The following is a 10554-nucleotide window of genomic DNA, read 5'->3' as shown; positions in this document are numbered from 1 at the left end:
TCTCCACCAATAACAAGGTATCTCTATGACTTTATCTAATATTATATATATTATTAATTGAATATTTGATTTGGGAGTTAGGTCAGTCGAGTCGGGTGGCTAGGTTGAATTGGGTGTGGGGTGGGTCAGGTTGTGATGAAGAGCAGGTTGCATACAGTTTCATTGCCAAGATGGATCAGAAAAGGCCCGGTCGACGACAGAAGTGATCCAGACTGTCGGACCTTAGATCGAGTGTATCTCACAATCCGGAATGAATTATCAGGCAAAAAATATATGATTTTGGGGTAGGACGAGATACTTTAGCTAACCAATATGGCGTAAGCCGGGTTGCCTAGACGATGGATTTGCAAAATTCTATCATATCGATGGTCGAATTCCATATTTAATTTCGTTTTTACTATAAATAGTAAGTCTTAGTTTGTTTATAACTTTTCATCTTTTGGGCTTTAGGAGTTGTGTCCAACATGAAAAGTGCTTAGAATAATTAGGAGAATAATGTGGTTAAGCCACATATGAAACGTACTATAAAAAGTAAATTTACTATTTATAGTAAGTTGTGAATTCTTGGAGTTTTAGTTGTAGTTTGCTTCAGATTTCTCTCCCATTGCTTGGTATACCTATTTAAAAGGTTGTGAAGTCGTTTATTTCATTAATTAATCAAATTTTGAATTTATTAGAATTTATTTATATTTTCTTGCTTTCTTTCCTCGTGGATTTGAGAAGTCTCTGTGAGGAGTCCGGAGAAGCTCCGTGGATTCGGAGTAGTTATCCTTGAAGAAGACGGTACTCAACTTCATTACGTTCATCCCTGCGTCAGGTTATTGAGTTGAGTTGGGTGCTGGGTTGGGTCAGGTTAGGAGCAGGCACGATTTGACTTGAGGTAAGCTTGCCTTGACTCGATCCACTAGCTCGCCTCAAGCTCAACTCGAAAGGTTTGACAAGCAAGCCAAGCTCCAATGGTAAGATCGAGGTCAAGCTCGAGCAAGAGCTTGAACTCAAGGAAAGCATGGATGAGTCAAGCCAATCTTAGCCCACCTCCACTCGACTCGACTCGATGTGCAGCCCTACTCAGGATTAGATGGGTGCCACCCTGAACGTGGGGTCCACCTCAATGTGTGCATCATGTATCCACGCCATCCATCCATCTTGCCAGCTTCCTCTAGGGCATGAGAGAAAAATGAAGCAGATACAATCTCAGGTGGACCATACAGTAGGAATTGAATTTCCATCGTGAAAAACCTTCTTTGACCACATCCTAACTTAAGCTGGTAAAATGGATGGACGGTGTGGATACATCCAGGTGCGTCCCAGGTCATGGTCGAACTGAGAATCCGGGTAGTGGCTAATAGGGTTAATTCTATATTAATTAGATAATTTTTCTTAAAATTCCCAACATAAATAATATCACTGGCCATTTGTGTATCCAGAGGGGATAACTTATTCTAACGTGTGGAAACTAATCAACGTACATAAAATCCAGCTTGTTCATCAGGTACCCCACTCTTTGTTTGGCTTTGATCCCAAAAATCAGGCTTATCCAATACTCACGCAGTTTAAAATTACAGAAAAACCTCTGAATTCTCCTGGTATGGCCCACCTAAGTTTTGGGATACCGTGATTTTTGGTAATCCTTTCATCCTGATAACGCACATCAGATGAATGGATTGTATGGTATATAAACACTATAGCAGGATAGACAAAAGACTAATGGTGGATATCCAATCCCAACCGTTTCCTATAGTGTGGCTTGCTTGACATTTCGATCATTATGATTTTGTGTTTTTCGGTGAATAGAAGGCAGCGGATCCGATGGACGGTGTGGATCTGATGGAATTTACAACCACGTGGCACTCCGTTATCCGTACCTGCCCTACCTAGGTGCCAGGTGGCTACGGAGTTATATTTAAAATAAAAAAAACTTCCGCATAGATCTGATCTGTGTAAATGGTGGGACCCATCACAAAGATCACCTTAGATGAAAACCAGTTGGGTTCACTCATCCATTGGGCTATTCTTAGAAATCAATGGACAAACGGTGGTCAGACTCATGATAGGTGTAGCGCCACCCATGAGTGGAAAATTCCAATTTTTTCTCGGGATGATCTTGATGGCATGGCCCACCATTTTTACGACTAGGATGCTCAATGGAACTAACGCATTATAGAAAATAAAAGCATTGTATATTAAAGTTCCGATACACCGTTGTGTATGAAATTTCTCATGTATAATGCTATGATAGGGTGGAGTGGGAAGATATACGGAGAGATATTAGACACGGCCCTTTAAATACGAGAATATTATTATAATGGTATATTAAAATTCCGTCGGAAAATATCTATTCGGCGAGAGTTAGATGATACTAAAGTACTTGACACAGGTGTGTATATGTCATACATGTGAGAGATCAGAGCCGTTCGTCAGGTGAGTACTACAATTTTTGTCCCATAGAATGAATATCATGCCGGTCCAGCAATCAAATAGTTGAAATTTGTACTGAAAATTATGAATGTTGATTACTCTTGTTATCACCGTTCGTTTTCTTTTATATAAGCATACGGACGTTCTGATGATATGACTGGCATGATTATTGGTCCACTCACTAATACAGTGGGCCGAGCCAGATGAACGACTCGGATATCACACATGTGTGGAGAGATTGGGATTCTAATGGTGATTTTGCGAGTAGTCGTAGCATTCCTTGATCGCAGAAACTATTATTTTCCGTAACGTTCGTATAGAAAGATTCGCACGTGTTACCATAGTAGTCCTCTCGCAATCTATAAACATGCGAGATATATATCATTCAAACCGTACACCTTCACCCGCAGTGAAAAAGTGAAAAATAGTTGCGGTAGAGATGGCCAGAATTTCTTACGTTCACTGCTTCCTTCTTGTCCTCTTTGTCTTTTACTCAGGTTTTCTTCTGATCTGTCTTTGAAGAAGTAGATCTAGGCCGTTCATTTGGTTGTATACCTACTATATATGAACATGCACTGGCCAGGAAAAGGACCACTCCACTAATCAAGTGGGGTACACATGTGGCCAACTTGTCGAGTGCAGAAGGCCATCGGGTAGGAGGAGCCTAACATAGATATTACATGGCCCAAAAATAATCATAATTAGATAATCACAGCCACAATTAACGGAAAACATGGATGTACTGTCCATTTTCCAGGTCTTCATTCAGATGGCTTTGATCATCCGAGATCAGATCGTTTTTGGGTCGATGTTGAATCCCATGTCCAATTTCCCCGCATGATTGCAGGTGTAACATGTGGGCCCCACATGTAAATACATGGCCATGAATCATGTGGCCAGCTTGACAAGTAGAGCAGACCATTGGATAGGATGAACCTAACATAGATATTACATGGCCCAAAAACAATTATAATTGGGTAATCACAGCCATAATTAAAGGAAAACACAGATGTATGGCTATGATCATCTGATCAGATCTCTTTTGGGTCCTTGTGGAATCCCATGTCCAATTTTCCAGCATAATCATATATAAGTGGGCCATGTGGCCCCACATATAAATACACACCACCATACTCATAGTATCACATTTCCATCTCTCTTCACAAGTGTTCTGATCACACCTTGTGATGTTGTGCAGTTGAGGAGATCGCATTCGCAGCTAAAAGGTGCATTGTGGTGTTGAACCACACCAGCTGTGATCTATTTTCATGCAGGAAGCAGTGCTACGAGAACAAGAAGTACAAAGGCAATGGCATGTGCAACGAAAATCGTCAAGGAGGCTACCAATGCGACTGCGTCTATAACTGCTAAGCTACATTTATGTTAATGTCTGATATTGGTACAGTCGTCCAATGTCATTTTCACTACTATGCAATAAGAAAATAAGATTTTAATTTTGATATCTCTAATATGTGAATTATCTGATTTAGGATATCATTTTTTATATAAATAATCTATCCATTGTGTGATCCTCCTTATCAATGGTTAGGATCCCTGAGTACAAAACTCGCCTAGCTATTAGGACTAGTGATCCAATGGTTAGGATCGGCTTTTACTTGCTAAGTTGGATCTTTGGGCTGGCACCAGTATGCTTACCTTGGTTGATGGGCCATGTGATCGGTACATTCCCTTACCAGATGTTTGGGGTGGTCTACCAGTACTTAGAACATCGAGGTTGGTTATTTTTCTCATGCATTTGTGGTCTATTTCAGAAATGGACCATCTTGATTTTTTGGCCAGGCATAATCAAAAGGGAAACGCCTGATGAACGGCCTGGATTACGTACGTGTTTAGCACGTTTGTGACATTTTTCAAATGACTTTTTCATGCTTACCTTGCAAAGGATTTCAAAACAAAAGGCCGGGTGGCCCAACTAATGAGCTGTTTGATCCTGATTCTCTAAATCAATAAATGGGTGGACCACCTTATGAGTCCATTGATCTCCTTTTCTTCCCAATTAATATTTATGATTTCCTCAGTAAAAGTTCACATACATGAACAAATATCTAAGCCTAATTAACCCTTAAGATGTGGCCCACCTTTTGCACGGTTTGGACTAATGTTTTTTAATCCATATCATTTATATGATGGTCCACACATCTAATCGTATTTGCTCCAAAAATCTTGAATTCTGGAAGATCATAAACTTATGATCACTCTGACGCCCATCATATATAAAGTTTTTAACATTAAAACAGAACCCAAGGTCTACTTGGCATAGTTTCTATATCCCATGACAATATATTTCCTGATCTCATCAGCACATTTCTTCTAAGAAAATAGGGCCGTTAATCGCCGTGTTCAGGCTACTCAAAATCACAATTTTGCACCGCCCTGGCCCATTTATGGTATGACACTTGATAAGATACGTTGATAGGGATATAAACCATTGGATTTGGGTTCTTTTCAATGATTGAAATTGCCTATATGATGGGCTAATGGTGGGTAGTGCATGCACAAAATAACTCTAGGTTGAAGTACTTCAATAATTTAATTATTTAAATATCGTGAATTTAATTATTTAAAGGCGACAAAAAGAAAATATCTCAATGTAAGATTTTGTTTTTGTTTTTTGTTTTTTTTTTGTATGTACTCATCTAAGATAAGACCTGCGGTAGAAATGTCCCGATGTATTATAACAATTCTCGTGTTGGTGTGCGTGTAGGCCACACACAGATGCAAGTGGGCTACTCATATCAAAATTATAAAATGACCAAATTAAATGCCATAATAAAGCATTTAAATCAACACTATTAATAGGGTTGAGTAGGTAAGATATCAAATATTGATCGATGAGCATGCATACACTTCCAAAATACCTAATGTCTTTAAAATTTAATGTGGCAGGCGTGAAATATTAATATTATTGTAAAATGTCTATCTAGAAAGCCCTCATTACATTTCTTTCATAATTCTAAAATCTTAAAGTCACAACCTTTTCGAAATAATAAAATTTTCTAACACAGTAAATTTATTAAAATAACAATCAACTTTAAAATGGCTCAAACTCTTTCTCATGACTTAAATAAGGACTTTTAAGTAATAATCCAAAACTCAACAAGTGTTGCTACGAAAATGTATTGTCCTTCAAGGTGATGACTAAAAAAGTGTCCATTTCCTTGAACATTGAGTCATTCATATTCGTGGATTCATTGATGCCTTTCTTTGATCTATCCATTAATTCATGTTTTTATGCAATTGGGACATCTTTTAGCCGAACCATGAAATGCTTCAATTGATCAATTCTTAGATTCATTAAGTAATTCAATGATGAAATTGTCAAGAAATACTCTTTCACCTGGATAGGTCCACTCTTCTTTAAGAGGCACCTTTTCATTTGCAAAGGTTTACTTTTCTTGTTCTTTTTTTGATTGGCTGAAAAGTATTTGCTTCCTCAGTTAGCCTAAACTTCATGGGGTTGTGGCTGATGATTTGATATAGGTATTGTGCTGATTGGCCCCTAGCTGGTTGACTGCAAGCCCTTCAATGGTCATGGACTGTTGTTGTCATGAATATGTTTGCAGTCCATGACTCAATTAAATGATCAATATTCTTTAATCATACCTCCTCATTTGAATGACTGAATTTTCAATAAAAGATCATGTACTCTGCATTCATTAATGCTTGATTTCTTGAAGCACCACCCACGAGATTGTTGTCAGCCGATCTTCTATTTGACGTCATATAACTTAAGGAAAAACCTTGCTCTGATATCTATTGGTGAAGCACATTTTGTACCAACTATGTAGCAGGTGTGTGGTGGAAAAGGAGAGGAAGAGGTCATCATCTTTTTCGAGAATAATCCTCAATTCATAAGGAGATAAAAATCCATAAAAAAATGAAAGAAAAAAATAATAATATTAATAAAAAGTCCATTTATAAAGCTTTTTAATATGACTTATATAAGTTATAAACCCTAAATTCTTAATTTTATCCAAATAGCAGATTTTCCTAAAATAATAAATTTATTAAAAATAGTAACTAAACTTCTAAACTAATTCAAACTCTTTTTCATAATTCAAATAAAGAAAATATTTTTGAAATATTATCAACTTTAAATATTTGATCTCCTTTCATCCTTTGAGATATTTAAACGAGAAGTATGTCAACTATTTTGGCCTCATCAAACTATTTTTCTTTCCAATTGTTCAAAAACCAAACCAAATTTAAACCAAGTAGTTATATCCCGAATGATACCTAACATTGGGTTGCAACCTTTCACATTTCAAGAAGAGGCCTGGCGTAAGATATCTACCTATCAAATAAAATTCTCCTCTTTCTTCCATCTTGCTTGTGGGGAATGCTTCACCAAACAGGTAGGAATTCTTCCCCAAACCCAACTCACATCCCTTTTCCTCTGACCTAACTTGACTTGAACCAAACCATTTAATTGTAAATTGTTTCGTCCCGATTAACCTGATCCAACTTAGGTTTAAAAGAATGATGATGACGCTACAACCTATCCTAGAGTCCCAATAAGTGCAAGTGCACAAAGAAACCATCCTCGATCACTACCAAAAAACAACGTAATTTGCATTGACATTCTCTGATGGCTTTTAGTCATCGAATGGGCCGTCGGAAAAGGGGGCATGACAGCTAAAACCGTTGGCATTTTCGACAGCTATGTTAGCTGTTGGCTAGAGAGACATTCTCCGATGGTTTTTAGCTGTCGACGTTTCTCATTAAATTTCAAAAAAAATAATGAAAATGAATTTCCTAATAAATAAATACATCTAAAATTAGTTATACCCATTTATCCAAAGCCCCAAACCAAACAACCTATTTAAAAGGTAAGTCTACACAAAAGAAAAGGAAGAAATCAAAATCAGATCTATCATCCAAATTTGGAACATAAAAAATTTGTTTCCATAAAAAATGATTGTATATGACCGAATCCCAGGTTGCCACCTGGCCATGACAGATCATGACAACTCCATCTACAAGCAATCTTAAGAAGAACATTGATACAATAATTAAATCCCAAGGCCTTTTTTAGATCAGTAAATGGCTGTGAGAGGAGATCTAAGATCTATCCAATGATCATACATTTTGCTGTCAGTCACTGCTTGAATTCATTATTGTTTTTAGTGCCATTTGATATCATACATCTGCTTGTACTTCCTTTCAATCAATTGATGGCGGTGAGAGGAGATGCAGGCGACAGTAAACATGCCTTCTGCTGCTACTTGAGTTCCACATTCCCCCCTTTCGAAGATCTCTTTGTTGATCTCATTGTCATCACCAGATTATCGAATGAAGGCATCCTCATTTCTTCGATGGATTCTAAGCTAGGAACTGTAACTTCTCATCTTTCAAACATGACACTGGATAGAATACATATGAGGATCACAAAACAAGGTAATCGAAGTCAAAAACATTATATATAGGGTGTGTTTGGTTGCACTAAATTTCATGAAATTTTACAGCATATTGGACCAATCAATCATGAAATATCGTGATATTTGGTGCAACCAAACGCACCCATTAGGAATTTAGTCATGCCTAATGGCGTTTAGTAGTATTTAGCAATCATGCAAGCCTACAAACCTGTCTAATTTTGGGCCGGTTTTCCTAGATAAGGTGGGGTTGGGTTCCTTCAGAAATTCCTAGGCCTTTCCGGTCTAATTTTGGTTTCTTTTGCTGTTGATTTCGGCCTGTTTTATATGATAGGTGAGGCCCGGTTCCTTTTTGTCGGGGCCCGCCTGAATGGATGTACAGTCCAGTTCCACATTCAATGAAATCTGGTGGATCTTTCCACCTTTTTCTGAAAAAAAAAAAAAAGCAATCCTACAAACCTGTCGGCGCCTTTGCAAAGTAGCAACAACTGGCCTTCCTCACTTCTTACTGTCACAAACATCCGCTTTCGGGAGCTATTGAACTCTAAGACATTCAAAAGCTTATATGACCTTCAAAAAAAGGGTGGAAAACACATTGATTAGATGAAAAGATAATGTAGGTCATCTTAAGTTGTATTGAATGCATGCAAACACACAACAGTTGAGAAATATATAATGCTTGATCGGGCATTTGCTCAGCCCAACAAACTGCATATGTGGGACCTACCTTTCGATGATCCAAAATCATTACATTGCGGGCTGACATGGTGGATGCGATGGGAGATGGCTTAGGTCTACCCCATGAGATGAACCTGACCATCTGATTGTAATTGTCCATTTTCATTGGATGGCTAGGTTCATCTTTTATGGGATGGCCTACCAAAAGATGGGTCCCACCAGTTGAACAGTCTAGGTTACCCCAATGAAGGCCCCTGCTGTTACCATTGCTTGGTCGAACAAAAGAATGCGAGTTCTTTTGACATGCATCACGAAATATCTCAGAAGCGAAGAACTCAGAATGCAGTGAATGTTCATACACAAACAGAATGCAAAGCAAAATGAAATATGACCTCTCGACTTTCACTCCAGACACCAGATCCAAGTCGTTCAATGAGATACTTGTTTGTGTTCTTTTGTAGAATTCGAATCCAAGTTCTCTTGCTCCAATACACATACTTACACTATCCTACAAGTTATTCATCATTAAAAAAAAATGGAGAACATATGTCATGATTTAACCTTGTCATATGAAGACTATCTTTATTTTCTCATCACTGATTTAAAAAGAGAAAACTCCAATTGATTTTTTGTCCTACCATGACGGAAACCTGAATGATATGCTCTTGGGAAAGTAACAACAAACTTGCCGGCATTTTGCACCAATCTGTGATTGATGATAACCAAGTAAACAAAAAAGCAAGCCACATTCGTGATATTACTATAAATGCTAAGCTCACAAAGAAATATCAGGACCGATGAAAAGAAAACATAATATAATGAGAGGATATAAAGTAAGAGGTCACCTGCAGCAAGGAACTCCAGCTCCAATAAGTACTTCTGGAAACAACTGTAGTCTTCTTCCCAAGAGTAGCAATAGTAACTGCCACAAATTCAACAGGATTATCAAAGTACTTAAATAGTAGAATTACATAGAAAAAGAAAAGTAAATTACTCACAAAATATCCACTGAAGGCAATTACTTTTTAGTAACTTCTTTGTCTTTTATAATCGAACAGAAGCATTTCAAGCCATTGATTCAAGAAAGCAGACGGTGCATTTGGGTGAATGCTCAAACTGAATCACTGGCCAGGTAAAGTGGAAATAGGGAAATTGTAATTCCTTAGCATGGCATATTGAAGGATTGAGCTCCAATGTCACTACTGCCACATTAGCTAAAGAAGAATTTCCTTAGCATGCATAATGGGGGATTGAACTCCAGATAGATCGGCTCAACAATTTTGGATTCGGACAGAAACTCCATGGCCGAGAACATCATCATCCAGACATTAAGGCTTAGCTCTCCCAGCAAACTCCCTGCTAGCAAACCGTTCATAGTTAGATGGACAAAGCCTCCAGTTCAATGGCTGAAGCTAAACACTGATGGATCCACGAGAGGAAACCCAAGTGAGAGTGGTGGAGGAGGCGTATGCCGGGACCACTTAGGCAGGCTCGTCTTCGCCTTTCTCAGATATTATGGAGCTGCTACCACTACAAGAAAAGAGGCCTGAGCCGACCGATGGCCCAACCCTTTACCCGCAGCCAGTTTTATCGGCTGCGGGCAAAGGGATTCCCTATTAAAAAAAAAAAAAAAAGAAAAAAAAAAGAAGAAGCCCTAATCGCTATTTGAGCGCTGAATCTCTCAGCCTCTCCCTCTCGCTCTCCCTCTCGTGCTCTCCCTCCCTCTCTCTGCCTCTCCCTCTCCCTCTCGCGGGCTCTCTCTCCCTCTCTCTCCGTCTCTCTCCCTCTCGCGTGCTCTCCCTCTCCCTCTCCCTCCCTCTCTCTGCCTCTCCTTCTCCCCTTCGCACGCTCTCCCTCTCCCTCTCCCTCTGCCTCTCCCTCTCGCTCTCCGCTCGCTCTCCTCTCACTCTCACTCTCCCTATCTATCTCTCTCTCAAAACCCTATTCCTCTCTCTCTCTCTCTCTCTCTCTCTCTCTCTCTCTCTCTATCTCCTCGGCCCTCTGCTGCAGTTCGGTCTTCTACTGCTCGTGGATCTCAGATTCTCATCCATCTCAGGTATGC

The 10554-nt window shown here is 38.9% G+C and overlaps 1 long non-coding RNA gene across 1 annotated transcript; it reads right to left on the bottom strand.

Moving 5' to 3' along the window:
* Window positions 1–7493: 7493 nt before the first annotated feature.
* On the bottom strand, window positions 7494–9848 carry LOC131227274 (uncharacterized). Its single transcript, XR_009162151.1, has 3 exons — window positions 9338–9848; window positions 8274–8384; window positions 7494–7802 (listed from the first exon to the last, which is right to left on the bottom strand). It is a non-coding gene; the product is annotated as an uncharacterized LOC131227274 (long non-coding RNA).
* Between the last annotated feature and the right edge of the window lie 706 nt (window positions 9849–10554).

This window comes from Magnolia sinica, chromosome 15, assembly GCF_029962835.1.
Source record: "Magnolia sinica isolate HGM2019 chromosome 15, MsV1, whole genome shotgun sequence".
Classification (NCBI taxonomy): Eukaryota; Viridiplantae; Streptophyta; class Magnoliopsida; order Magnoliales; family Magnoliaceae; genus Magnolia; species Magnolia sinica.
The sequence above is the reverse complement of the archived record's forward strand: the minus strand, read 5'-3'. Positions and strand labels throughout refer to the sequence as shown.